Below are 25,403 nucleotides of genomic sequence, written 5' to 3'. Positions count from 1 at the left end.
GGCTTCCTGCGCTTGCAAATCTCTAGGTGCCTCACTGCCCCTTGTCAGTTCCCTCAATTCTGTCCACACCTCCCTGAGAGGCCCTGTCGTTCAGATCTCTCTCTTTGAATGACCTGAGCTGAATCCTGACTTCCACAAGGGCCCTGATATCATCCCTTTGTGAAGATTTATTTATACATTATCTTGTTTTATAAAGGAGCTTATCAGGATATATACCACATGAAATCACCACAGTTAAGAGTAGAATTGAAAACCATGGGTACCAGGGCATGTGCTTCCCTGGTGGTTCAGACGATAAAGAATCCGCCTGCAATGCAGGAGGCCCAGGTTCAGTCTCTGGATGGGGAAGATCCCCCGGGAGAAGGGAATGACTACCCACTCTAGTATTCTTGCCTGGAGAATCCCATGGACACAGATGGTTCTGGCGGGCTACAGTCCATGGGGTCACAAAGAGTCGGACACGACTGAGCGACTAAGCACGTACCAGGGCATGCATTGGAATTAAAGATAAAACTAAGACAACTGCATGCATAATAATCTCTCCCCTTGATCAAGCAGGGCACACATGCAAGCCTTTGGTTTCCAAATGCCCACAGATTGTCACATCTATTAAGTTTCGAGTCTATAAAATACAAATAAGCCAATTACCCTGCACACACACAAGTGTGTTGAGATAGGGGTTTTAGCAGCATTCTCTTAGCTGTAATGAAAAGAGGATTGTGCAGAGGTCAAAAAGAGAAGGAAGCGGGCAGGGTGTCACGGTAAGGATGGGCTTGGCAGTGAAAGAGAAGCGGATATCCTGGGAATCTAAGAGCAGGAACCAGAGTGTGGCTGGGCCCCCAGTCGTGGCCGGGATCCGGGGCCCCTGCAGAACCTCCTGGAAGGAATGGTTGGCGTCCATACTATGTTCTGTTGTTAGCATAGCTAAGCTGTGTCCAAGGACTGGATTCTCTCTGCTTCTCTTTCTGCCAACAATTCGCTCCCTCACTTGTCTACAGTCTTCCTCACGGCTTCTGCTTACCCAGACTTCCGCATCATCATGACTTTTGTCTGCACGTCATGTTTTTCAGGGTCTCTGTTCTACCTGACAGCCTTTCTCTCGGCTTCCCATCGGTCTTAGTTTCTGCTACTCATAATTGGAGTCTCCTTACATCTTTTAATTCGGCTTCCCCAGAGTGAAAATCTGATTGGCCAGCTCACTTCTCTCTGGGTGGAGCTTCCCATCTTTGGCCACATCAGAGCCAGCCTTTGGTGAGGTGTCTGTTCTCAGTGCAGTCGGAGGCTCCCAGGGTGTCGCGTGCTGAACATGGCAGCTCAGGGGCTGGGTGTGTGTGGGCAGAGCAGTGGACAAGGGCAATGCTGTCAATCATCTGTGCTTGTCATAAAGAGACTGTGGATTTGATTTGCAAACATCTGTTGATTCTGGTAGCCTCAGGCCCCTGGGAGTCTCCGCTAAGGCTCCATCCTCTGTAATGAATTCTTTTGCTCATCTACTCCGGCCTCAAGAGCAGGATGCATACAGCAGAGTGAACATAGCCTGGACCAAAACAGCAGGCACTGTGGTTTGGTGAAGTCATTGGTTCCCAACATACCAGACAGTGACCTAGAGACTGCAAGAGAATTCCCAGACACTGTCTGCTCATAAGGACAGAGCCAGTTCCAAACTGACTCACAGCCTGGAGAAGGTGAGCTATGGATGGAGATCCCAGAGGGCTCTGGCTGAGCCTGAGGAAGTCAAGCTTTGTCACTTAGCCAGCCTGGATGAGGAGGTCCTCTTTCCTGTGGACAGCCGTCAGAGGAGAACTCACCCCAGAGGGTTTAGCAGTATCAATGATGGCAGAATGGAAATCCCAGAGCTGCCACATATGAGCTGTGTGACCTTGAACAAATTACTTGATTATTGAACCCATTTCTGCATGTATAAAATGCAGGCAATAAGATCTACCTTTTGGAGCGGAAGCAAGAAGCCCATGATAGAGTGGTTATTAAGTCCTTGGAGACTGAGGTCTCAGAAATGGATAGTAATTTTTATGATTATGAGTATTAGTGGAACTGCTGGCTGATTTTCTAATATTTGCTCCCAAATATTAGATTGGACTTGGGCTTCCAAAGACTTAGGAGGGAAATAATCTTTCCAACTAACGTGGGTAGTCTTGCCATTGATGATGAGGCAGATACAGCATCCTGAGTTACATAGGGCTGGCTGGGCACTTCATGCAGCCCACTTGGCTGTGAGTTGAATATTGGTGAAACTGAGCTCTGGAAATACATTTTTTTAAAAGGAAGCAGTACAAGAAAAGATAACAGTTCTCCCCAGAGGCCCAGTAGGCTAGAAAGCATTTTCTTGCACGGAGTTGCAACGGTGGCTGGGTCCACCATAGCATCCTCCTGCCTCTGGAATCCAGAAGGTTATGAGAAAAAGCACAGGCAAGCGTGACTTTGTAGTCCAGACACCTTCTCTCAAGACAGCCCTCCCTAGCAGTATCAGAGATCCTTTGTTCAAGTGAGAATGCAAGCCGGGAGTCACTGAACTCCCCCTGTGCTGTCTGGGGAGGGCAGCTAGAAGCAGGCAGCTTATGGCCTCTCTCCTTCTGCCTCCCGGGGGAAGGGGCTGTTCCCCAGCAGCTCAGGGGGCCATTCCTCTAGTGAGAAGGGAGGGAGCCCCTCAATCTTGCTTCTGGGGCTGAGGGGTGGGGGGTGGGAGGGAGCGGAGGTCAGGCTGAATTATCTCACAAGAGCAATTGGCATCTACCTTGGCTGGAGTCAGTGAGCTTGTAAAATCACTTCCCTGAGGCACTCCAGCACCCAATTTGGAGATGAGTGGGGATTTACATGTTTCAACAGAATGTTTCTTTCCGGTATGGGGCTCAGTCAGTCGTGAAGGAGGAATTTGTGAGCAAAGCTCACTGGCTGTAACTTGTGCTTCCTTCTTGTCCGGAGGGGCTGCAGGAGTGCAGGCATAAAGGGCTCAGTCTTTGAGGTGAAAATAAATGATGCTCAGGGGTGGGATGCATCTGTCTCATTGTGACCCTAGGGAGTCTGTCCCTGGGGTCAGGAGGGATGAGGGAAGAAAACTCTTCTGACTTTGAACTCTCAAGGTCAGGGACACTCGATGTATTGAATGTTTCTTTGCAGCCAGGTACTGTGTCTGCCTGCAGTGCAGGAGACCCAGGTTCGATCCCTGGGTGGGGAAGATCCCCTGGAGGAGGGCATGGCAACCCACTCCAGTATTCTTGCCTGGGAAATCCCATGGACAGAGGAGCCTGGCGGGTTACAGTCCATGGGATAACACAGAGTCGGACACGACTGAGTGACTAAGACACAAATGCTGTGTGAAGTCATTTACTAACATGTCCTTGTCAGATCCTGATAACAACTCTGTGAGGTGGATGTGCTTGTCCTGATCTTATGGATGAGGAGAAACTGAGTCTCAGAGAAGGTAAGTGTTAAGCCCAAGGTCACATAGCCAGAAGCTGCTCATCTGACCCCTGCCCCCAGAAGATGCTCCCTGGAGTTGTACCTGGAATTTACACCTAAATAAGCATTATGCGATATAAAAACGGTTGTCTGATAGATTGGGAATTTGAGATTGATATATACGCACTGCTATATTTAGAATAAAATGCCTTTCCATGAAAAGAAACAGAAAATACAAAGAGGTGTCTAGTATATTTGTTTTGCATTTTCAGTATACGCAGGATCTTTCTAGAAAAAGGTAGGTCATGCACGTGTGCTGTCATGTCCTGCCCTTTGCGACCCCACGGACTGTAGCCCACCAGGCCCCTCTGTCCATGGGATTTCCCAGGCAAGAATATTGGAGTGAGTTGCCATTTCCTACTCCAGGGGATTTTCCCGACCCAGGGATCAAACTCGCATCTCCTGAGTCTCCTGCATTGCAGGTGGATTCTTTACCGACCAGAAGTCAGAGAGCTAGAGAGCAGCTGTCTCTCTTTCACTGCCCTGGGGTTGAGTGAACTGAGGGGGATTGGAAGCCTTACCCAGACTGAAACCAAATCCATGCTGATCCACTTACGATGTCTGGGACCTCAAGAAAGTCATCTCTCCTTTCCGAGCCTCAGTTTCTCTGTCTGTTTCAGTGGGTTTCTCTAAGGAGTCAAAGTGATGATCACTGTAGTGACCTTGTCATATAGTACAGGCTCCACAGACATCAGGTTCTTTTACCTGTCATCCAGTTACCTCTTGCTCTGTAACTGTGTGTCTGCTCAGTCGGTCACTTGTGTCTGACACTGTGACCCCAGGGACTATGGCCCTCGAGGCTCCTTTGTCCATGGAATTCTCCAGGCAAGAACACTGGAGTGGGTTGCCATTTTCTTCTTCAGGGGATCTTCCCAACCCAGGGATAGAATCCACGTCTCTGGTGTCTCCTGCACGGGCAGGCAGATTCTTTATCACTGTGCCATCTGGGAAGCCTGCTCTGTAACTGCTGCTGCTGCTGCTAAGTCGATTCAGTCGTGTCCGACTCTGTGCGACCCCATAGACGGCAGCCCACCAGGCTCTGCTGTCCCTGGGATTCTCCAGGCAAGAACACTGGAACTTTGTAACGAACCACTCCCAAACTACAACAATCCTCTGTTTTGCTTGTGAATGCGCAATGTGGTCAGGGCTCTGTAGAGACACCTCACCCCTGCTCTATGCATCACTGACTGGGGTGGCTCAGTGGGGACCCTCCTTCAGGACAGCTTACCCATGTGGCCAGCAAAGCTGCTTGGGGGTGCCTCTTGCCTGAGTCTCTCCATAGCATGGCGTGGGTCTCCTTACAATGCAATGGTGACGTTTGAAGAGTAGGTGTCCCAAGAGACAGGAAGTGAAAGCTGTCAATTTATTACGTCTTGGACCTGGCACTGTCACAATGCCACTTCTGTCATATTCTGTCAGGCAAGCCATCCTAGAGTCCAGATTCAAGGGGGAGTGACACAGAATCCTCTCTTGATAGGAAAAACATATATGAGTCTTGGGATGTTCTAAAAACAGCCCTGCCACAGTCTGTCCTCAGGCCACAAATTATTTACATGTATTCCAAGTACAAACTATACCCAGCACCTCCTAATATCCCTGAAAAGTCTCCTCTCATTATGGTGTTGGGTTCAAGCTCTTGTCATTAATCAGGTTGAGGTGTCAGGGAGGCTCCTTGAATACCAACCTGAGCTACAGCTCCTTCTTGATCAGAAGTCCTGTCAGCTAAAGAGACAAGACATCTACTTCCTCATACAACACTGAGACAGAGAATCAGACCATCAGAGCTCAGCAGAAGCCAGGCTGCTGTGTCAGAATCTAGGGGGGACCTTTCTGTAGCAGCCTAGTGCTGAGCACAGGTGTGATCACAGGTGACCTGGGTTCAAATCCAGACTCTAGCACTGATCTGATGGTCAGTACGGAACATGTTATCCATTGCTCGGAGACGTCATTCCCTCTTCTTCAAGATGGGAAGAATAATCTCTCCATAGAGAATTTTTGAGATTTCAATGAGGTCCAGAAACAGTTCAGCACAGTTTCTAACATATATTAGGTCTTCAGTAAAGGAGAGTTGAATTTGAAACTGGAGATATGCAAATAAACTGGGCATCATGATATTTATTTCACAGAGTGAATGCAGGACTCAAAGTATATAAAAGGGAAGTTGAGAGCTGTAACATTTTATGAAAGGAAAATATGTGTGTGTTTCCTTTGTTAAACCCCCACTGGCTGCTCCCTAGTCAAAGCCCCAACATCAGCAGGGTGTGGTCCCCTCCTTCCTGGGTCTGGTGACAGTTTGATCTCTGAGGCAGAGGGGACAGAAGGGAGCTGCTACTTGGATGTTCGCTAAAAGTCATTCGACATTTTTCTTTTGTGCTTGCCTTTGCCCTGAAGTCACCAGATTTCATCCACGTGGGATTACACTTGAATCTTGTAATCCAGTTCTTTTTTTCTTTTGGTGCTAAGGGAGATTTCTGGAGTAAATGAGCCCCAGTCTAGACTGGGGCCACAAGGTCACAGTAGCAAGATGGGTGCATGGTCTCTGCTTCTGATAAATACTCCTGGAACAGCTGAATATGGATTTAGAAGCCTAAAGATCAAGGTTCAAATCCTGGCACTGCCTCTTCTTGACTGTGTGCCATGGGCAAGTCCCTTTATCCTCAGGATGTCTAGCTTTCTTATCTGACAAATGGGGAAATAATCACTCCAGCTGACAGGGTTGTGTGAGAAGGTGGGTAGGGAGGGGGCAATGCATGTAACAGGCTCACCTCAATGCCTGGTGTGGAGGCAATGCTGACAGATGTTGCTTTATTATTATTAGAAGAACATGGGCTAATAATATCCATCTAATCAACTGGCAGGAGTATTAAATAAATTACATGCAAAACACCTCCACGGAGCTAGGCAAGTAGAAAGTGCCCAGGAAATGGTAGTTGCCATTGCTGCTGCCGTTAATAATTTTAATTTTTAGCAATAACAGAGTTGATCACACTTGACTAAATTCCTAATATTCCTTGAAAGTTTCTATAAGCTTGGAGACAAGGTTTAAATTATGTATATGTTAAAATATCTTTTGAAAGATTTCTCCTGCAAAAGCCAGGTATAGAAGGAATATATTGGCACAAAGTGAGAAAATAAAATACAAGTAGAAAGGGAGACATATTGAGAGCAGTGTCGAGAATTTCACTGATGGCCCAGGTGACACAGGGCACAGTGAAATTTCCACGTTGAAAGTGACACTGTATTTTTGAGGCAGAGTGAAGTACCAGGTGGAGAAGATTTATTGAATAATTACAACGAGGGGTATAAACTGGATACAGTTTCACTTCTTTTCCAGTCACGGCCTTCAGCTAAGCTCCCTTGAAATCGGCTTTCTCATATTTTATTTGTAAATCTAGTTTTTTGGTTGCTCTCTGGAATTAGGATAGACTCAATCCAGTATTTTAACTTCCTTGTCCCAAGGAAGTTAAGAACAACTTGAGCACAACTTCCTTGTTCTATTCCTTTGTCCCTACTTAACCTTGCTCACGTGTGCTACGTTAGCAAGTCTCTGGTGTTCATAAACCTGGAGGAGTCCTTGCATTTTCTTAAATTCCTAAACTCCAAGGGCACCTCTCTCAAGAACTTTCTTTATTCCCCTTCATTTCAGGGTGGTTCTGGGTTGAGACATCAAGTTCAGAAGCTCAGCTGACAGTAGGCTAGGGAATAACATATTACATGGGTTAGCTATTGTCACATAGTGCTGCATAACAAGCTATCCCCAAACTCAGTGGCTTAAACCACATCCCTTCCTCACAGATCTCGCTATGGCCAGTTAAGCAGCTCTGCTTGAGGCGCGGCAGCTAGATTGAGTCTGGATCTAACTGAGCAACTCTTACTTCAAGCTGAAGGTCTGCATGCTTCTTGAGTTTTTCTGTTTCATGTGTCTTTTTCCTCTGGGACTGGAGGGCTACCCAGAGCATATTCTTCTCATGGTGATAGCAGAGGCTTAAAAGGCATCTCTAATTATCATGCCGGGATACATTGTTGTTGTTTAGTTAGTTAAGTCATGTCCAGCACTTTTGTGAGCCCATGGATTGTAGCCCGCCTGGCTCCTCCATCCATAGGGTTCTTCAGGCAAGAATACTGGAGTGGGTTGACATTTCCTTCTCCAGGATATCTTCCTGACCCAGGGATCGAACCCCTGTCTCTTGCATTGCAGACGGATTCTTTACCAGGGAAGCTCATGCCTGCACACAACTATGTCCAAAAGCAGGAAGAGAAACAAAGATTTTCCTTGCATACCTTTTTCTTTTCATCAGGGTGGAATGCCTTCCTCAACAGATTTCTCTGTACAGCTCATCTGCCAGTACTGGGCTCCCTGTCCATCTCCAAATGAATCTCTGGAAAAGGGAAAAGATACCACAATGGCCTTAGACAAATGTTTGTTCAGTGAATGGGTTCTTACAGAAAGAAGTAATCCTCATTTAGGGTCTGACATCACTTTTAGGAATAAGCAAAAAGCATACCCAAGTTAGGGAAGGTATGTAAAAAGACATGAGTAGGGGAAAAAGGTGAAATAAGTATTTAATTTCATATTTTCTTGCTGATGCAGGTCCTCAAACACAGTTATGTCGTTTCAGTAACACAGTGACTACTATGCTCAGACTAAGAGGGATACACTAGAGTGTCCCTAGCATGGGGGTTCTTATTTCATTGTTGCTGTATAGTTGCTAAGTCGTGTCAGACTCTTTTGGGACCCCAAGGACTGTAGCCCACCAGGCTCCTCTGTCCCTGGGATTTTCCAGGCAAGAATATTGGAGCAGATTGCCATTTTCTACTCCAGGGTATCTTCCCCACAGAGGGATCGAACCTGCATCTCTTGCATCTCCTGCATTGGCAGGCAGATTCTTTACCACTGAGCCATCTGGGAAGTCTTCTTATTTCATAGTCAATAAAATAAAGACAACTGCAGTGACTAACTTACTTATAGTAATTAGCTATTAATACTAAACAGCTAATACTAATGCTAAAATAGTGTAAACTAGTGTCGAGCCCATTTCTAACCACTTTACACACATAAATTCATTATTATGTGCTGCTTGTGAAGACTGATGGGACCAATAGGTCTCTATGAACCAAATGTCCTGATATTCACACCCTGTGTGGTCTCCTCCCACAGTGATCCTGGGTTTAGTCATTCAACTTGCTTTGCCAACTGGACGTTAGCAAGCATGCTATAAGCAGAGCATTCTCTTTTGGAAGTCAATTGCTCTGCTGGAAAGAAACCTCGGCTAGACTACTGCATGATGAGAGGACTTGTAGAGAAAAATCCAGAAGGCAGAGAGGCCACTACAGGTATTCCAGCAGTAGGTGAGCTCTCAGCTGAATGCAGTCCCAGCAGTGACCTTCCACAGGATCCCATGAAATAATAAATCAATGTTGTTTCCAGCCACTGAACTGTGGGATAGTTTGTTATACAGCAATAGAAATGTAAACAATTGGAGGGAAAAAGGTGTATGAATTCCTTGGACAATTTCTGTGAAGCACTTTCTATTTGTGATCAGCCAGAAAAGCTAAAGGGGTGACTATGAGACTCACGGGGCTCATTCATTCATTCAACAAATGTTTACTGAGTGCCTGCTCTATCCCAGGCAGTGTTCTGGGTATGGGAAGCATCGTGATGAACAAAGTCACTGCCTGCCTGATGCTTATTGTTTATGACATAGATTCATCCTCCTAGATTACCTGGGAAAAGATTAGTAGTTCTCCACCAAACACAACTTTTGTTTTCTTCATAACCTACTATGGATTTCCCAGGTGGTGGTAGTGGTAAAGAACCTGACTGCCAATGCAGGAGACCTAGAGGTGTGTCTGGGTCAGGAAGATCCCTGTAGGAAGGCATGGCAACCCATTCCGGCATTCTTGCCTGGAGAATCCCATGGACAGAAGAGCCTGGCGGGTACAGTCCACAAGGTCACAAAGAGTTGGACGTGACAAAGAAAGGCAATGACAAAGAATGCTCAAACTACCGCACAACTGCACTCATCTCACACGCTAGTAAAGTAATGCTCAAAATTCTCCAAGCCAGGCTTCAGCAATATGTGAACCATGAACTTCCAGATGTTCAAGCTGGTTTTAGAAAAGGCAGAGGAACCAGAGATCAAATTGCCAACATCAGCTGGATCATTGAAAAAGCAAGAGAGTTCCAGAAAAACATCTATTTCTGCTTTATTGACTATGCCAAAGCCTTTGACTGTGTGGATCACAATAAACTGTGGACAATTCTGAAAGAGATGGGAATACCAGACCACCTGACCTGCCTCTTGAGAAACCTGTATGCATGTCAGGAAGCAACAGTTAGAACTGGACATAGAACAACAGACTGGTTCCAGATAGGAAAAGGAGTATGTCAAGGCTGTATATTGCCACCCTGCTTATTTAACTTATATGCGGAGTACATCATGAGAAACGCTGGGCTGGAGGAAGCACAAGCTGGAATCAAGATTGCCAGGAGAAATATCAATAACCTAGGATATGCAGATGACACCACCCTTATGGCAGAAAGTGAAGAAGAACTAAAAAGCCTCTTGATGAAAGTGAGAGAGGAGAGTGAAAATATTGGATTAAAGCTCAATGTTCAGAAAACTAAGATCATGGCATTTGGTCCCATTACTTCATGGGAAATAGATGGGAAAACAGTGGAAACAGTGTCAGACTTTATTTTTGGGGGCCCCAAAACCACTGCAGATGGTGATTGCAGCTGTGAAACTAAAAGATGCTTACTCCTTGGAAGGAAAGTTATGACCAACCTAGATAGCATATTAAAAACCAGAGACATTACTTTGCCAACAAAGGTCTGTTTAGTCAAGGCTATGGTTTTTCCAGTAGTCATGTATGGATGTGAGAGTTGGACGATGAAGAAAGCTGAGTGCCGAAGAATTGATGCTTTTGAACCGTGGTGTTGGAGAAGACTCTTGAGAATCCCTTGGACTGCAAGGAGATCCAACCAGTCCATCCTAAAGGAGATCAGCCCTGGGTGTTCATTGGAAGGACTGATGTTGAAGCTGAAACTCCAATACTTTGGCCACCTCATGCAAAGAGTTGACTCATTGGAAAAGACCCTGATGCTGGGAAGGATTATGGGCAGGAGGAGAAGGGAACGACAGAGGATAAGATGGCTGGATGGTATCACCAACTCGATGGACATGAGTTTGGATAAACTCCAGGAGTTGTTGATGGACAGGGAGGCCTGGCGTGCTGCAGTTCATGGGGTCACAAAGAGGTGGGCACGACTGAGCGACTGAACTGAACTGAAGTGACTTACCACACACTATATATCTGTCTCACATCTCAATCTGACTTTCATCTGCTTGTAATTCCAAAGACAGTGAGTGGAGATAGACTTTAACGTCAGACTGACTAATGTGGCCTCAAATCCTATCTTCCTCTCTGGTCTGTTTCTCCATCTTTGGACCGGGCATAAGAACTCTCATCTGAAGCTGTCATAAAGATCCCAAGAAGAACACAATTTAATAAATTCAATAAATGTTATTCAATAACTGTTACTATTCTTCTTCTTGTAGATTGAAAACCTACATCCACTTTCCAGGCAATTTCGGTCAGAGGGCAGTTCATGGGGCATCAGGTTTGTTTTCCTCCTGTTTTCTAGGACTCTGATGCTGATGAGGATGTTGAACCTCACATTCTCACATGCTCTATGCCTGCATTGACTCCCCCACCCTTTGCACAGGAAAGCTGAGCCTGTGATCCTTAATGCTGGCCCCTCGCCCACAAAGCTTTACCAAAGGCTCTCACGTCCATTACCTCAATTACCCTTTTCAGCAGGCCTGCGAGGCAGGTGTTCTTAGACTCATTTTACAGTTGAGATACCTGAGGCTCAGGAACTGAAGTGACTTTTGCAAGGTTACAAAGAAAATTAGTGGCTGAGCTTGCCTTGAAAACCAGGTGCCCCAGCTCCTGCCTGAGGCTCTTTCAAATGTCTTTGCACTGTCTCCCTGCCCCCTCTCACACCCCTACCCCACGCTGTGTCACAGAGATGTTTAAGAAGCGAAACCCACAGCATCTCAAGGAGAGGCACACGTGATAATTTTCTTGCAACTGCATACACAGGAGGCATTAACATTCACCCAGTAGCTGCTGAAATCTGCTCAACTGGAACGGAGGCTGGCGAGAAGGGGACTGACCAAATTTGTTTACAGTGGGTTAATCCGGCTTCAGCAACTGTGCTGCACGCCTGCCTGTAAGAGTGGGGAGAGAGTCTAATTACAGACTGACAGCCCCGAGTGTCTCCTGGGAAGACAGGTCCTGCATAAAAGTATTAAGAGAGACTTGACGGGTTTGGAAATAGATAGAGGTTTGTTTCCTCGTCCTGTAGTCTAAGGGGAAGGTCTTAGATCAGAATCGCAGAAGCCTAAGCTATCAGACCAGGGGAGGCTGTAGAGAAGAGCCAGCCCTCAGGTGTGGACACTGAGGTGACTGTCCCAAGGTCATGCAATGTCACCTTGCAGAGGTCAGCATACGCATCCTGAGGCCTGACTCCCAGGCTTCGGAGTTCCAAGTATCTTCTCTTGCCGCCCCCAAGCATTTCCTCTTCTGTTTCAGGTGAGTGGGGTTCCAGCCCCCAGGGGTCTGTCTCTAAGCTGGTTCCTCTGCCTTGGCTTCAGCACGTGTCCCCAGAGTGCAAAGGACTGTGATCACGGGGCTCTGCTGCATCAATTTATGCAGTAGCCCCTCCATGCACTTAGGGGTAAAATCTACATCTTAGTCTTGATAAAAGAAAGGAGCCCTTTGATGTGGTCTTTAACTATGTGTCTGCCTGTTCCACCAGGAGCTGTTGGTCCTCAGACTGGTCATGTCCCTTTGCACCTTCATGATTTTGCTCATGTTGTTTCTCCCACCTGGAATACCGTTCGTCCCCCCTCTGTCTAAAGAAAGTTCTCCCTCCCAGCCACCCCCACTGCCTTCTTCAAAGCCCAAACCACATATAAGCTGCTGTTCATGATGCTCCCAGCTTGGCCCCCTGCAGGTCCCCATGGCACAGTGAGTCTGGGCAGGGCACTGTGATGGCAGGGGCTGTGTCCCCTTCATCCACCCCTGAGTATTTAGTGCCCGCCATAGTACTGAGCCCCAACCTCTGACAGAATGAAGGTAATGAGCTGATTGGTTATAATCTGCAACTACTTGGTGGTACAACAAGGAAAACAGGCCTGGGCAGTCCTCCCAGAGCTTATGGTCTGACTGATCAGTCCCCTGGGTTACTGTTGGCTGGTGTTTTAAAGGTGCTACTGTCTTTAAGAGGCCTCATTTAAGCAGTAAATACCTATGGCCTGATAACAGAGATGCCTAACAGAGAGAAAAATGACACCCGCATAGGTCCACTCTGTCAGTTTCTCGGTGACCTCACTGCATCACTGAGTCTTCTGATGACATGTGAACACCTGCTGCTCAGGTGAGGGCAGGCCCCCACCTGAGTGTCACAGGGGGTGTTTCTGGAGCAGAGGGTCATGACAGAGAAGGCAGGAAGCAAGAGGATTGCAAAGAAAAACAGGATCCATCTGATTTTGCCTGGAAATACCTGCTAATTTAGGTCAATTCAGCAAATATTTATGAAGCGGTGGTGGTGATGGTTTACTCGCTAAGTCGTGTCTGACTCTTGCAACCCCATGGACTGTAGCCCATCAGGCTCCTCTGTCCATGGGATTTTCCAGGCAAGAATACTGCAGTGGGTTGCCATTTCCTTCTCCAGGGATTTATGAGGTACTATGTGCATATATGTGTACCACAGGTGAACTTACACATATATTGATCAGTTGTCTCCTTTTCTGTGATGCCTTCACTCATAGCAAGGTGTTATCAAACCCATTACACAGGAGGGGCAGTTAAGGCATAGGGGCAAAATATCTTGTCCATATCTGCACAGTTGGTTCATGATGGTGCTGGGACTTCAATCTAGGTGTGTTGGACTTGAAAACTGCAGTCTTCCTACTAGGCTGCATACTATGGAGCACCTACTCTGTGCCAGAGCTGGGGGCACAAAGGTGATTGAAACTTGGCCTCTGGCCTCAAAAAGACCCCAGTGTCCTGGGGGGTATGGAAAGGAACCAGCTCTCTCAGGGTGATGCTGTCAGGGAACGGAGGATGGAAGGCTGTGGGGAAGGAAATTTCACCTCAGACAAGGTTTAGAATTGCCTATATATGGTAAGCGTCCAAAAGCCAGACTGACTTCTGGTGGGCTTTATTATTGTTCTTAATACCTGTGCACACTCTGTGGTCCCTTATTGTCTACTGTCTACTCATGGGGCACAGGAAATCAGTCTGGCTGTAGAAATGCCAGCTCCATTCCTGAACTCACACAAATCTGGATCATGGAGACTGTGGGTCAGCATGGCCTTGTCTTCCTAGAGTCACAGAATCATAAGTCCACTATCTTTCAGAGAAGGGGATGAGGCCATGGTATGTTGGGAGGAGGGGAGAAGGATGCTGCACAGCATGCTGTGAGTGAAAGTATCACACAGGAGACAATTAACTGATGATGCCTGGAGAACTAGCTCAGGTGCAAAATGTACTCTGGTTTTTATTGCAGCCAAAGTCCTAGAGGAACTTCCCAAAGGACCACCCTGATTTGGCCACAGCTGCTTAAGTATTCTACACCTTCTTTGAGGAAAGGTCTTTAATTTCCATGCCAATGAGCCAGGCACTGACTCCCTCCCATCCTAACCCTTAAATGCAAAGGCAAAGCTTCACCAGGAAGTGAGAGCATGGGAGCAGTAGGCATGCATTAGCCCTCCCAGTGTAAAGCCTCTGAGACCAATTACTCAAACCAGCCCCACTTCATTTCCAGCGGAAAACCCTCCACTGAAATCTGTTGGCTGCAATCCCAGGCTGATGAAGTAATCAGAAGGAAAAACAGATATCAGAGACACACAGTCTTGCAAAGGATTGAGAAAGGAGTGGGGGAAAGGCAATGCAGTGGACGTGGACTGCAAACTATGTGCAGAGTTTGTGCCAGGTCTTGGAATATTTTGGCGGTTTCTGCATGGAGTAGAAGGTCATCACCCAGCCCTAACACACACATAAACACACACCCCCACACCCACACCCCCATAGACACCCAGGAGAGGGATGTCAGACAAACTAATAAAATTGTTTTGGCATCTGTGTGGCCTGCCAACCAGTAAGCTGCTTGGAGAAGCTTCATTAGCTTCTAATCATCGTGGGATTGGCTTTATCCCACCTGAAGTTGCTACTTTGAGTTGTTCCCCAAGTATTCAACCCTTGAGATGCTGGAATGGTCCTGGAAACTGGACAGTGATGGGGAAACAGGCCCTCTGCCACTTAGTCACCTAGGCCCCACAGCTGAAATCATTCTATCAGCTTCTGCTGGTAGCAGTCTCCCTCCAGAAGGCTCACAATCAGCCTGAGACAGGAGGGAAAGGGGCAGCGCACAACCCGTAAAGAATGACAGAGACAGTGGACAAAAACTAGTTAGAATCAACTACGTCAAAGATGATGGAAGATTTGACTTCCAGTGGACCTGGAGCTTCATTATATGCATCAGTGCTCCCAATGAATATTCAGGATTGATTTCCATTAGGATTGACTGGTTTTATCTCCTTGTATCCAAAGGACTCTCAAGAGTCTTCTCCAACACCACAGCTCAAAAGCATCAATTCTTCGGAACTCAGCTTTCTTTATGGTCCAACTCTCACATCCATACATGACAACTGGAAAAACCATAGCTTTGGCTAGATGGACCTTTGTCAGCAAAGTAATCTCTCTGCTTTTTTATTATGCTGCCTAGGTTTGTCATTGCTTTTCTTGCAAGGAGCAAGCATCTTTTAATTTCATGGGTGCAGTCACTATCTGCAGTGATTTTGGAGCCCAAGAAAATAAGGTCAGTCATGGCTTCCACTGTTTCCCCATGGCTTCCATTGTTTCCCCATCTATTTGCCATGAAGTGATGGGACCAGATGCTATGATCTTCATTTTTTGAAAGTTGAGTTTTAAGTCAGCTTTTTCACTCTCCTCTTTCACTTTCATCAAGAGGCTCTTTAGTTCCTCTTTGCTTTCTGCCATAAGAGTGTTGTCATCTGCATATCTCAGGTCATTGATATTTCTCCCAGCAATCTTGATTCCAGCTTGTGTTTCATCCAGCCCAGCATGTCACACGATGTATTCTGCATATAAGTTAAATAAGTAGTGTGACAATATACAGCCTTGATGTACTCCTTTTCCAATTTGGAACCAGTTCATTGTTCCATGTCCCGTTCTAACTGTTGCTTCTTGACCTGCATACAGGCTTCTCAGGAGGCAGGTAAGGTGGTCTGGTATTCCCATCTCTTGAAGAATTTTCCACAGTTTGTTGTGATCCACACAGTCAAATGCTTTAGCATAGTCAAAGAAGCAGAAGTAGGAGTTTTTCTGGAATTTTCTTGCTTTTTCTATATTCCAACAGATGTTGGCAATTTGATCTCTGGTTCCTCTGCCTTTTCTAAATTGAGCTTGAAGATCTCGAAGTCCTCAGTTCACATACTGTTGAAGACTACCTTGGAGGATTTTGAGATTATTTTGCTAGCATTTGAAATGAGTGCAATTGTGCAGTAGTTTGAACATTCTTTGGCATTGCCCTTCTTTGGGATTGGAATAAAAGCTGATCTTTTCCAGTCCTGTGGCCACTGCTGAGTTTTCTAAATTTGCTGGAATATTGAAATTTGCAGCACTTTCACAGCATCATCTTTTAGGATTTGAAATAGCTCAGCTAGAGGGCTTCCCTGATAGCTCAGCTGGTAAAGAATCTGCCTGCAATGCAGGAGACCCTGGTTCGATTCCTGGGTTGGGAAGATCTGCTGGAGAAAGGATAGGCTACCCACTCCAGTATTCTTGGGCTTTCCTCATGGCTCAGCTGGTTAAGAATTTGCCTGCAATGCGGGAGACCTGGGTTTGATCCTGGGTTGGGAAGATCCCCTGGAGAAAAGAAAGGCTACACACTCCAGTATTCTGACCTAGAGAACTCCATGGACTGTATAGGCCACGGGTTCGCAAACAGTCAGACAAGACTGAGTGACTTTCACTTTCACTTTCAGCTGGAATTCCATCACCTCCACTAGCTTTGTTTGTAGTGATGCTTCCTAAGGCCCAGTTGACTCCAGACTCCAAGATATCTGGCTCCAGGTGAGCGATCACACCATCATGGTCATCTGGGTCATTAAGATCTTTTTCTGTGTAGTTCTGTGTATTCTTGCCACTTCTTCTTAATATCTCCTGCTTCTGTTAGGTCCATACCATTCCTGTCCTTTATTATGCCCATCTTTGCATAAAATGTTCCCTTGGTATCTCTAATTATCTTGAAGAGATCTCTAGTCATTCCCATTCTATTGTTTTCCTCTATTTCTTTGCACTGTTCACTTAGGAAGGCTTTCTTATCTCTTCTTGCTGTTCTTTGGAATTCTGCATTCAGATGGGTATATCTTTCCTTTTCTCCTTTGCATTTTGCTTCTCTTCTTTTCTCAGCTATTTTTAAGGCCTCCTCAGACAACCATTTTGCTGTTTTGCATTTCTTTTTTCTTGGGGATGGTTTTGATCACCACCTCTTGTACAGTGTTACAAACCTCTGTCCATAGTTCTTCAGGCACTCTGTCTATCAGATCTAATCTCTTGAATCTATTTGTCACTTCCACTGTAGAATCATAAGGGATTTGATTTAGGTCATACCTGAATGGTCTAGTAGTTTTCGCTACTTTCTTCAATCTAAGTCTGAATTTTGCAATAAGGACTTCATGATCTGAGCCACAGTCAGCTCCCAGTCTTTTTTTGCTGACTGTATAGAGCTTCTCCATCTTCAATTGCAAAGAATATAATCAGTCTGATTTTCATACTGACCATCTGGTGATGTCCATGTGTAAAGTTGTCTCTTGTGTTATTGGAAGAGGATGTTTGCTATGACCCATTTGTTCTCTTGGAAAACCTCTGTTAGACTTTGTCCTGCTTCATTCTGTACTCCAAGGCCAAACTTGCCTGTTATTCCAGGTATCTCTTGACTTCCTACTTTTGCATTCCAGTCCCCTTTGATGAAGAGGACATCTTTTTTTGGTGTTAGTTCTATAAGGTCTTGTACGTCTTCATAGAATTGTTCAACTTCAGCTTCTTTGGCATTAGGGTTGGGGCTTAGACTTGGATTATTGTGATACTGAATGGTTTATCTTGGAAACAAACTGAGATCATTCCGTTGTTTTAGAGATTGGACCCAAGTACTGCATTTCGGACCCTTTTGTTGACTATGTGGGCTACTGCATTTCTTCTAATGGATTCTTGCCCACAGTAGTAGATATAATGGTCATCTGAATTAAATTCACCTATTCCAGTCCATTTTAGTTCACTGATTCCTAAAATGTAGATACTCACTCTTGCCATCTCCTGTTTGACCACTTCCAATTTACCTCGATTCATGGACCTAACATTCCAGGTTCCCATGCAATATTGTTCTTTACAGCATCAGACTTTATTTCCATCACCAGTTGCATCCACAACTGGGCGTTGTTTCCACTTTGGTTCAGACTCTTCATTCCTTCTGGAGCTATTTCCCCACTCTTCTCCAGTAGCATATTGGGCAACAACCAACTTGGGGAGTTCATCTTTCCGTGTCATGTATTTCTGCCTTTTAATACTGTTCATGGGGTTTTCAAGGCAAGAATGATGAAGTGATTTGCCATTCCCTACTCCAATGAACCAGGTTTTGTCAGAACTCTCCACCATGACCCATCCATCTTGGGAGGCCCTACATGGCATGGCTCATGTTTTCACTGAGTTAGACAAGGTTGTGATCCATGTGATCAGTTTGGTTAGTTTTCTGTGATTATGGTTTTCATTCTTTCTGCTCTCTGATGGATGAGGACAAGAGCCTTGTGGAAGCTTCCTGATGGGAAGGACAGGCTGTGGGGAAAACTGGGTCTTGTTCTGGTGAGCAAGGCCATGTTTAGTAAATCTTTAATCCAATTTTCTGCTGATGAGTGGGGCTGTGCTCCACTGAAATTTGGTTTGAGGCCAAAAATGACTTATGCCAGCAGGCTGAGGCTCCCAGGACTGTTGTAGTCAGTGCCCTGACCCTGCAGCAGGCCACTGTTGACCACGCCTCTGTGGGAGACTCGGACACTCACAGGCAAGTCTGGCTCAGTCTCCTGTGGGGTCACTGCTCCTTTCTCTGGGGTCCTGGTGTGCACAAGGTTTCGTTTGTGCCGTCTGAGCATCTCTGGTGGGTATGAGATTTGATTTTAAACATGATTGTACCCCTCATACCATCTTGTTGGGGCTTCTCCTTTGCCTAAAAGGTCAAAAAGTGGATGGTGGCCCAACTTTTGGAAATCCCTACCCCTTCCTGAAAATAGTTTGAAAAAGCCTCCCATTCATTAACCTATAAAATTACCCAGACCATGAAAATTAACTTCCCAATATTTTGGGCCACTATCACTTTCCAAGATGACTCTAAGCCCTTGGGTTGCTCTCACCTTCTGAGACAGACCTCATTCTGCCTATGGAAGGTGTATCTCAGTAAACCTTCTTTCAGTTTCCCACGACCCACTCTTGAATTATTTCCTGTGAGAAGTTAAAAACCCTCATTGGCAGCCAGTCCCAGGGACTCACCCAAGACCTGAGACATGACCACTCTCTCATGTTCCATTTTCCTGCAACAAGCCCAGGATACCTGGAGACGTGAACCTCCCACATTTATTTCATCCTCCTTCATCATTCTCTTTGCCAGGCCCCACCTTTCTTCCACTTCTCCCCTTCCTTGGTACTTAAATGAAAGCTTTCACGCTATGAGAGAGATAAACCAGTATTGGGAAGAAGGAGCAAAAAGATGGGGAAGGATTGTTTTAATAAACAAGTTACTAATGTTCAGAAACACCTGGAATAACAGGGAAATTTGGCCTTGGAGTACGGAATAGAGCAGGGCAAAGGCTAATAGAGTTTTGCCAAGAGAACGCACTGGTCATAGCAAACACTCTCTTCTAACAACACAAGAGAAGACTCTACACATGGACATCACCAGATGGTCAACATCAAAATCAGATTGATTATATTCTTTGCAGCCTAAGATGGAGAAGCTCTATACGGTCAGCAGAAAAAAACCGGGAGCTGACTGTGGCTCAGCTCATGAACTCCTCATTGCCAAATTCAGACTTAAATTCAAAAAAGTAGGGAAAACCACTAGACTATTCAGGTATGACCTAAATCAAATCCCTTATGACTATACAGTAGAAGTGACAAATAGATTTAAAGGACTAGATCTGATATACAGAATACCTGATGATCTATGGATGGAGGTTCGTGACATTGTACAGGAGATAGGAATCAAGACCATCCCCAAGAAAAAGAAATGCAAAAAAGCAAAATGGCTGTCTGAGGAGCCCGTACAAATAGCTGTGAAAAGACCGGAAGTGAAAAGCAAAGGAGAAAAGGAAAGATATACCCATTTGAATGCAGAGTTCCAAAGAATAGCAAGGGGAGATAAGAAAGCCTTCCTCAGCAATCAATGCAAATAAATAGAGGAAAACAATAGAATGGGAAAGACTAGAGATCTTTTCAAGAAAATTAGAGATACCAAGGGAATATTTCATGCAAACATGGGCTCAATAAAGGACAGAAATAGTATGGACCTAACAGAAGCAGAAGATATTAAGAAGAGGTGGCAAGAATACACAGAAGAACTGTACAAAAAAGTTCTTCATGACTCAGACAATCATGATGGTGTGATCAGTCACCTAGAGCCAGACATCCTGGAATGTGAAGTTAAATGGGCCTTAGGAAGCATCACTACGAACAAAGCTAGTAGAGGTGATGGAGTTCCAGTTGAGCTATTTCAAATCCTAAAAGATGATGCTGTGAAAGTGCTGCACTCAATAGGCCAGCACATTTGGAAAACTCAGCAGTGGCCACAGGTCTGGAAAAGGTCAGTTTTCATTCCAATCCCAAAGAAAGGCAATGCCAAAGAATGCTCAAACTACTGCACAATTGCACTCATCTCACACGCTAGTAAAGTAATGCTTAAAATTCTCCAAGCCAGGCTTCAGCAATACGTGAACTGTAAACTTCCAGATGTTCAAGCTGGTTTTAGAAAAGGCAGAGGAACCAGAGACCAAACTGCCAACATCAAATTGCCAACATCCGCTGGATCATCCAAAAAGCAAAAGAGTACCAGAAAAATATCTATTTCTGCTTCGTTGACTATGCCAAAGCCTTTGACTGTGTGGATCACAATAAACTGTGGACAATTCTGAAAGAGATGGGAATACCAGACCACCTGACCTGCCTCTTGAGAAACCTGTATGCAGGTCAGGAAGCAACAGTTAGAACTGAACATGGAACAACAGATGGGTTCCAAATGGGAAAAGGAGTATGTCAAGGCTGTATATTGTCACCGTGCTTATTTAACTTATATGCAGAGTACATCATGAGAAACGCTGGGCTGGAGGAAGCACAAGCTGGAATCAAGATTGCTGGGAGAAATATCAATAACCTAGGATATGCAGATGACACCACCCTTATGGCAGAAAGTGAAGAAGAACTAAAGAGCCTCTTGATGAAAGTGAGAGAGGAGAGTGAAAAAGTTGGCTTAAATCTCAACATTCAGAAAACTAAGATCATGGCATGTGGTCCCATCACATCATGGCAGATAGATGGGGAAACAGTGGAAACAGTGTCAGACTTTATTTTGGGGGGCTCCAAAACCACTGCAGATGGTGATTGCAGCTGTGAAATTAAAAGACGCTTACTCCTTGGAAGGAAAGTTATGACCAACCTAGACAGCATATTAAAAAGCAGAGACATTACTTTGCCAACAAAGGTCCGTCTAGTCAAGGCTATGGTTTTTCCAGTGGTCATGTATGGATGTGAGAGTTGGACTATAAAGAAAGCTGAGTGCAGAAGAATTGATGCTTTTGAACTGTGGTGTTGGAGAAGACTCTTGAGAGTCCCTTGGACTGCAAGGAGATCCAACCACTCCATCCTAAAGGAGATCAGTCCTGAGTGTTCATTGGAAGGACTGATGTTGAAGCTGAAACTCCAATACTTTGGCCACCTGATGCGAAGAGCTGACTTATTGGAAAAGACCCTGATGCTGGAAAGATTGGGGGCAGGAGGAGATGGGGACGACAGAGGATGAGATGGTTGGATGGCATCACTGACTCGATGGACATGGGTTTGGGTGGACTTAGGGAGTTAGTGAGGGACAGGGAGGCCTGGTGTGCTGCGTTTCATGGGGTTGCAAAGAGTCGGACACGTCTGAGTGACTGAACTGAACTGAATGTTCAGAATTCCCAGTTGAGGATATATTTTCTAATTTCCTCTACAATTCTTCAATCCTATCCTGATAGTTATTATTTTACCCATCTTACAGACAAAGAAACTGAGGTTAGGAAACAATTACAGGTTAATGTTGTCTTCTGACCTACAGCTGCACTCTTTCCATTCTAGCAAATTGCCTCTATCTGCATTCATTTTGCAGAATTTTGATGTGTCTGCATTGAACACCCTGCAGGTCCAGCACAGGGGAATGGGCCTAGGGCTTCTGCAGCTTTTCAAAGAGCACAGGGCTGGCTGTCACCCTGAAGTGAGAGTCTGGGCTGACACGGGACATGTTGCATTCTGAGGCCATAACTCACAAGCTGATTTAGATAGTGGAAAGTGTTTCCCTGAGACAAGCTATGTGTTTTCAAAATGAACTGCCATCTTGCTGTCTTCTCTGCATGATACTTTATAACTATCTATCTCTGATAACAGAATGCTACAATTAAGGTAAAATCCACATATGCAAAGTTAACAATTTTTTGGCATTTCCCATTCACCTTAGACGATTTTGGCTGAAAACAGATGAGTGCCTTGCCCCCATTCCAACACACACACACACACACACACACACACACACACACACACACACACACACACACACACACACACACACTTGCACTCATACACTTAGTCACAGAGGCAGGGAATGATCCCATCTGACTTAGCTTCTCTCTTGATACTATCCTATCCTGTGAGCCCCTCTCCATTTCCTGCATTTTGCTTTTTTGCCTTTGAAAATGGTATTCATTCTCTGAGCTAAGGCATAATAAACAGAGAACTGGACTTGGAGCTAGAAGACCCAGGCATTAGGCCTGATACATTGCTTTAGTCATTGTGTGACCAGATCAAAAACTATCTGAGTTTTTAAAGCTGGACAAATAAACCCATGACTCTGAGACTCACCAGCTGTGCAACTGCAGGCAAAGTACTTAACTATTCTGAAATTCAACATCCTCATTTGCAAAACAACACTGTTATTACTGGTCTTGCAAGATCATGTAAAGATTAACTACATAGGAGATTTATAAAAAACACAAAAAGTGGTACTCTGTATCTCTTAGTTCTGTTTTCTACCTTAATCACTGTATCGTTGACTCTTAGGATTCTCTTCAGAATAATGACATTTATCTACAACATTACAGTGATGATTAAATGAGAAAATATACCTGAAATTACTATGAAATTATGAAGTATTTCTAATCCTTTGGTCAATCACTCAATATTTCTCAGGACAGATTCAGTGGTCAATGATAATGGTGACAACAAAGGAGAATCAGACAGAATTTACCCTCGAGAAAACTTCATTCTCAAGATATACATCACTCTGTTGGAAGAACATAACATATGGCAAAAATGAAAAGTGCTGGTGATGTATTTGTAAGGTTCAAAGATAACAAGGAGACTCCTTCCAGATTGGGGCCATCAGCCAAGGCTCTATGATGGACCTGCTATTTGAGAAAACACTTGGCCGAAAAGTAGCCGATAATGGATAAAAGTTGTCCAGGTCCAGCATGAGCAAGATCACGGCAGTGAGAAAGTGTGAGAAAGGTGAGGGGAACCTAGACCATAATGTGCAGGATAATTAGAGGGTTGTGGCTGATAAGGTTGCAAAGATGGATTCGGCTTTTTTGGAGGAATTTGGACTTCTAACCTCACGGAAAATGAAGGATCCACAGAAGGTCTTTGAGCAGGAGAGTGATGTTTTCAGATCCAGCATTCCTGAAGGTGAATCCAGCTATAATGTATAGGAAGGGCTGGAGTGAGGTGAAACAGAGGTGCCCTAGGAGTCTGTTAGACAAGTTTAGGAGAGAGCCGAGGCCCTGAAATGGATCAAAGGGAAAGTGAAGGAGAGAAGCTTGGAAGGAAAATATTATAGGATTTAAGGGAGCAAGTTGGAGGTGTGGAAGGTGAGAGAGGTTACCTGAAGTTAAGGAGGAGTCCTGAGTACCACTGAAGTCCTGGTTGAGGAGATTTGCACAGGGAAATGCCAAGAAGGAACTGATCTAACAAAAAAGACAATGTTACCTGCATGCAAAAAGAAGAAACTTAATTCACCAGGACTCCAGGGGTCAGGGAAAGGCAGACCAGCCTTTTGGTGGTGTTTCCCAACCTTGGCACTATTGACATCTGGGGATAGAGAATTCTTTGTTGGGGGACCTGCCCTCTGCACTGTAGGATGTTTAGAACCTACTAGATACCAGCAACACAACCTCCAAAGTTGTGACAACCATAAAAGTCCCTGGAAATTTCCAAATATTCCCTGAGAGGCACAGTCATTCCCACTGAGACCCCTGTTGTAGGGAGAAGTCTGCTCCGCATGAGAATTGCTGCAGAAGTGCAAAAGGAAAATCTGAGCCACATGCCCCAGGGGGCTGATGACCTGGCTCATACCCTGGACTTTGGATGGACCTGGAGGGAAGACAGAGGCACCTAGGGTGTTGGTGGAAAGAAGTGGGTTCCAGGTGTGCCTCCCAGAGCTGCCCATAGGGTGTCCAGATATAACACCTCCCATCACATCCACATGTCAATAAAAGCATTATGAGGTATTTAGTCATGGCTAGATTACTTGAGGAAAAAGTAAAAGAACAGAGTTTTCCAAATAGGTCAGAAGGATTGTAAAATTGCAGCCAAGAGGACCCAGGAGTCAAAACAAAGACAGGGAGGAAGAGAGACACAGAAATCAGAGACGAGGCAGGTGGGGGGTAGGGTTTCTAGGGCCTGGAATAATTGGTATTCACCTCTGTCAAACTGCACCTTAATCTCTGAAGAAATAGAGATAATAACAACCGAGGACCTTGTTTAAATCTCCACAATTAAACCAGGTACAAATTTCTTAGGCATGCAAGTTATTCAGTACATTTTTAAAAAATAATTTTGAGATGAATAATGAGTTCAGTTCAGTTCAGTTCAGTCACTCAGCCATGTCCGACTCTTTGCGACCCCATGAATTGCAGCACGCCAGGCCTCCCTGTCCATCAACAACTCCTGGAGTTTACCCAAACCCATGTCCATCGAGTCAGTGATGCCATCCAACCATCTCATCCTCTGTCGTCCCCTTCTCCTCCTGCCCCCAATCCTTCCCAGCATTAGGGTCTTTTCCAATGAGTCAACTCTTTGCATGAGGTGGCCAAAGTACTGGAGTTTCAGCTTCAACATCAGTCCTTCCAACGAACACCCAGGACTGATCTCCCTTAGGATGGATTGATTGGATCTCCTTGCAGTCCAAGGGACTCTCAAGAGTCTTCTCCAATACCATAGTTCAAAAGCATCAATTCTTCGGCGCTCAGCTTTCTTCACCGTCCAACTCTCACATTCATACATGATCACTGGAAAAACCATAGCCTTGACTAGATGGACTTTTGTTGGCAAAGTAATGTCTCTGCTTTTAAATATGCTATCTAGGTTGGCCATAACCTTCCTTCCAAGGAGTAAGCGCCTTTTAATTTCATGGCTGCAATCACCATCAGCAGTGATTTTGGAGCCCCCAAAAATAAAGTCTGACACTGTTTCTACTGTTTCCCCATCTATTTCCCATGAAGTGATGGGACCACATGCCATGATCTTAGTTTTCTGAATGTTGAGCT

The 25,403-nt window shown here is 45.2% G+C and overlaps 1 protein-coding gene across 1 annotated transcript in view; it reads right to left on the bottom strand.

The window, feature by feature from the left end:
• C8B (complement C8 beta chain) overlaps positions 1-25,403 on the bottom strand; it is a 186,219-nt gene that overhangs the window by 17,545 nt on the left and 143,271 nt on the right. The window contains exon 20 of the transcript XR_014052798.1: positions 7,759-7,856. The gene's annotated coding sequence lies outside the window, so the exon portion shown is untranslated. The remainder of the gene's footprint in view (positions 1-7,758; positions 7,857-25,403) is intronic.

This window comes from Giraffa tippelskirchi, chromosome 5 (genome assembly GCF_054371585.1).
Source record: "Giraffa tippelskirchi isolate mGirTip1 chromosome 5, T2T-mGirTip1v1.2.pri, whole genome shotgun sequence".
NCBI lineage: Eukaryota > Metazoa > Chordata > Mammalia > Artiodactyla > Giraffidae > Giraffa > Giraffa tippelskirchi.
This window is presented reverse-complemented; position numbering and strand designations above follow the sequence as displayed.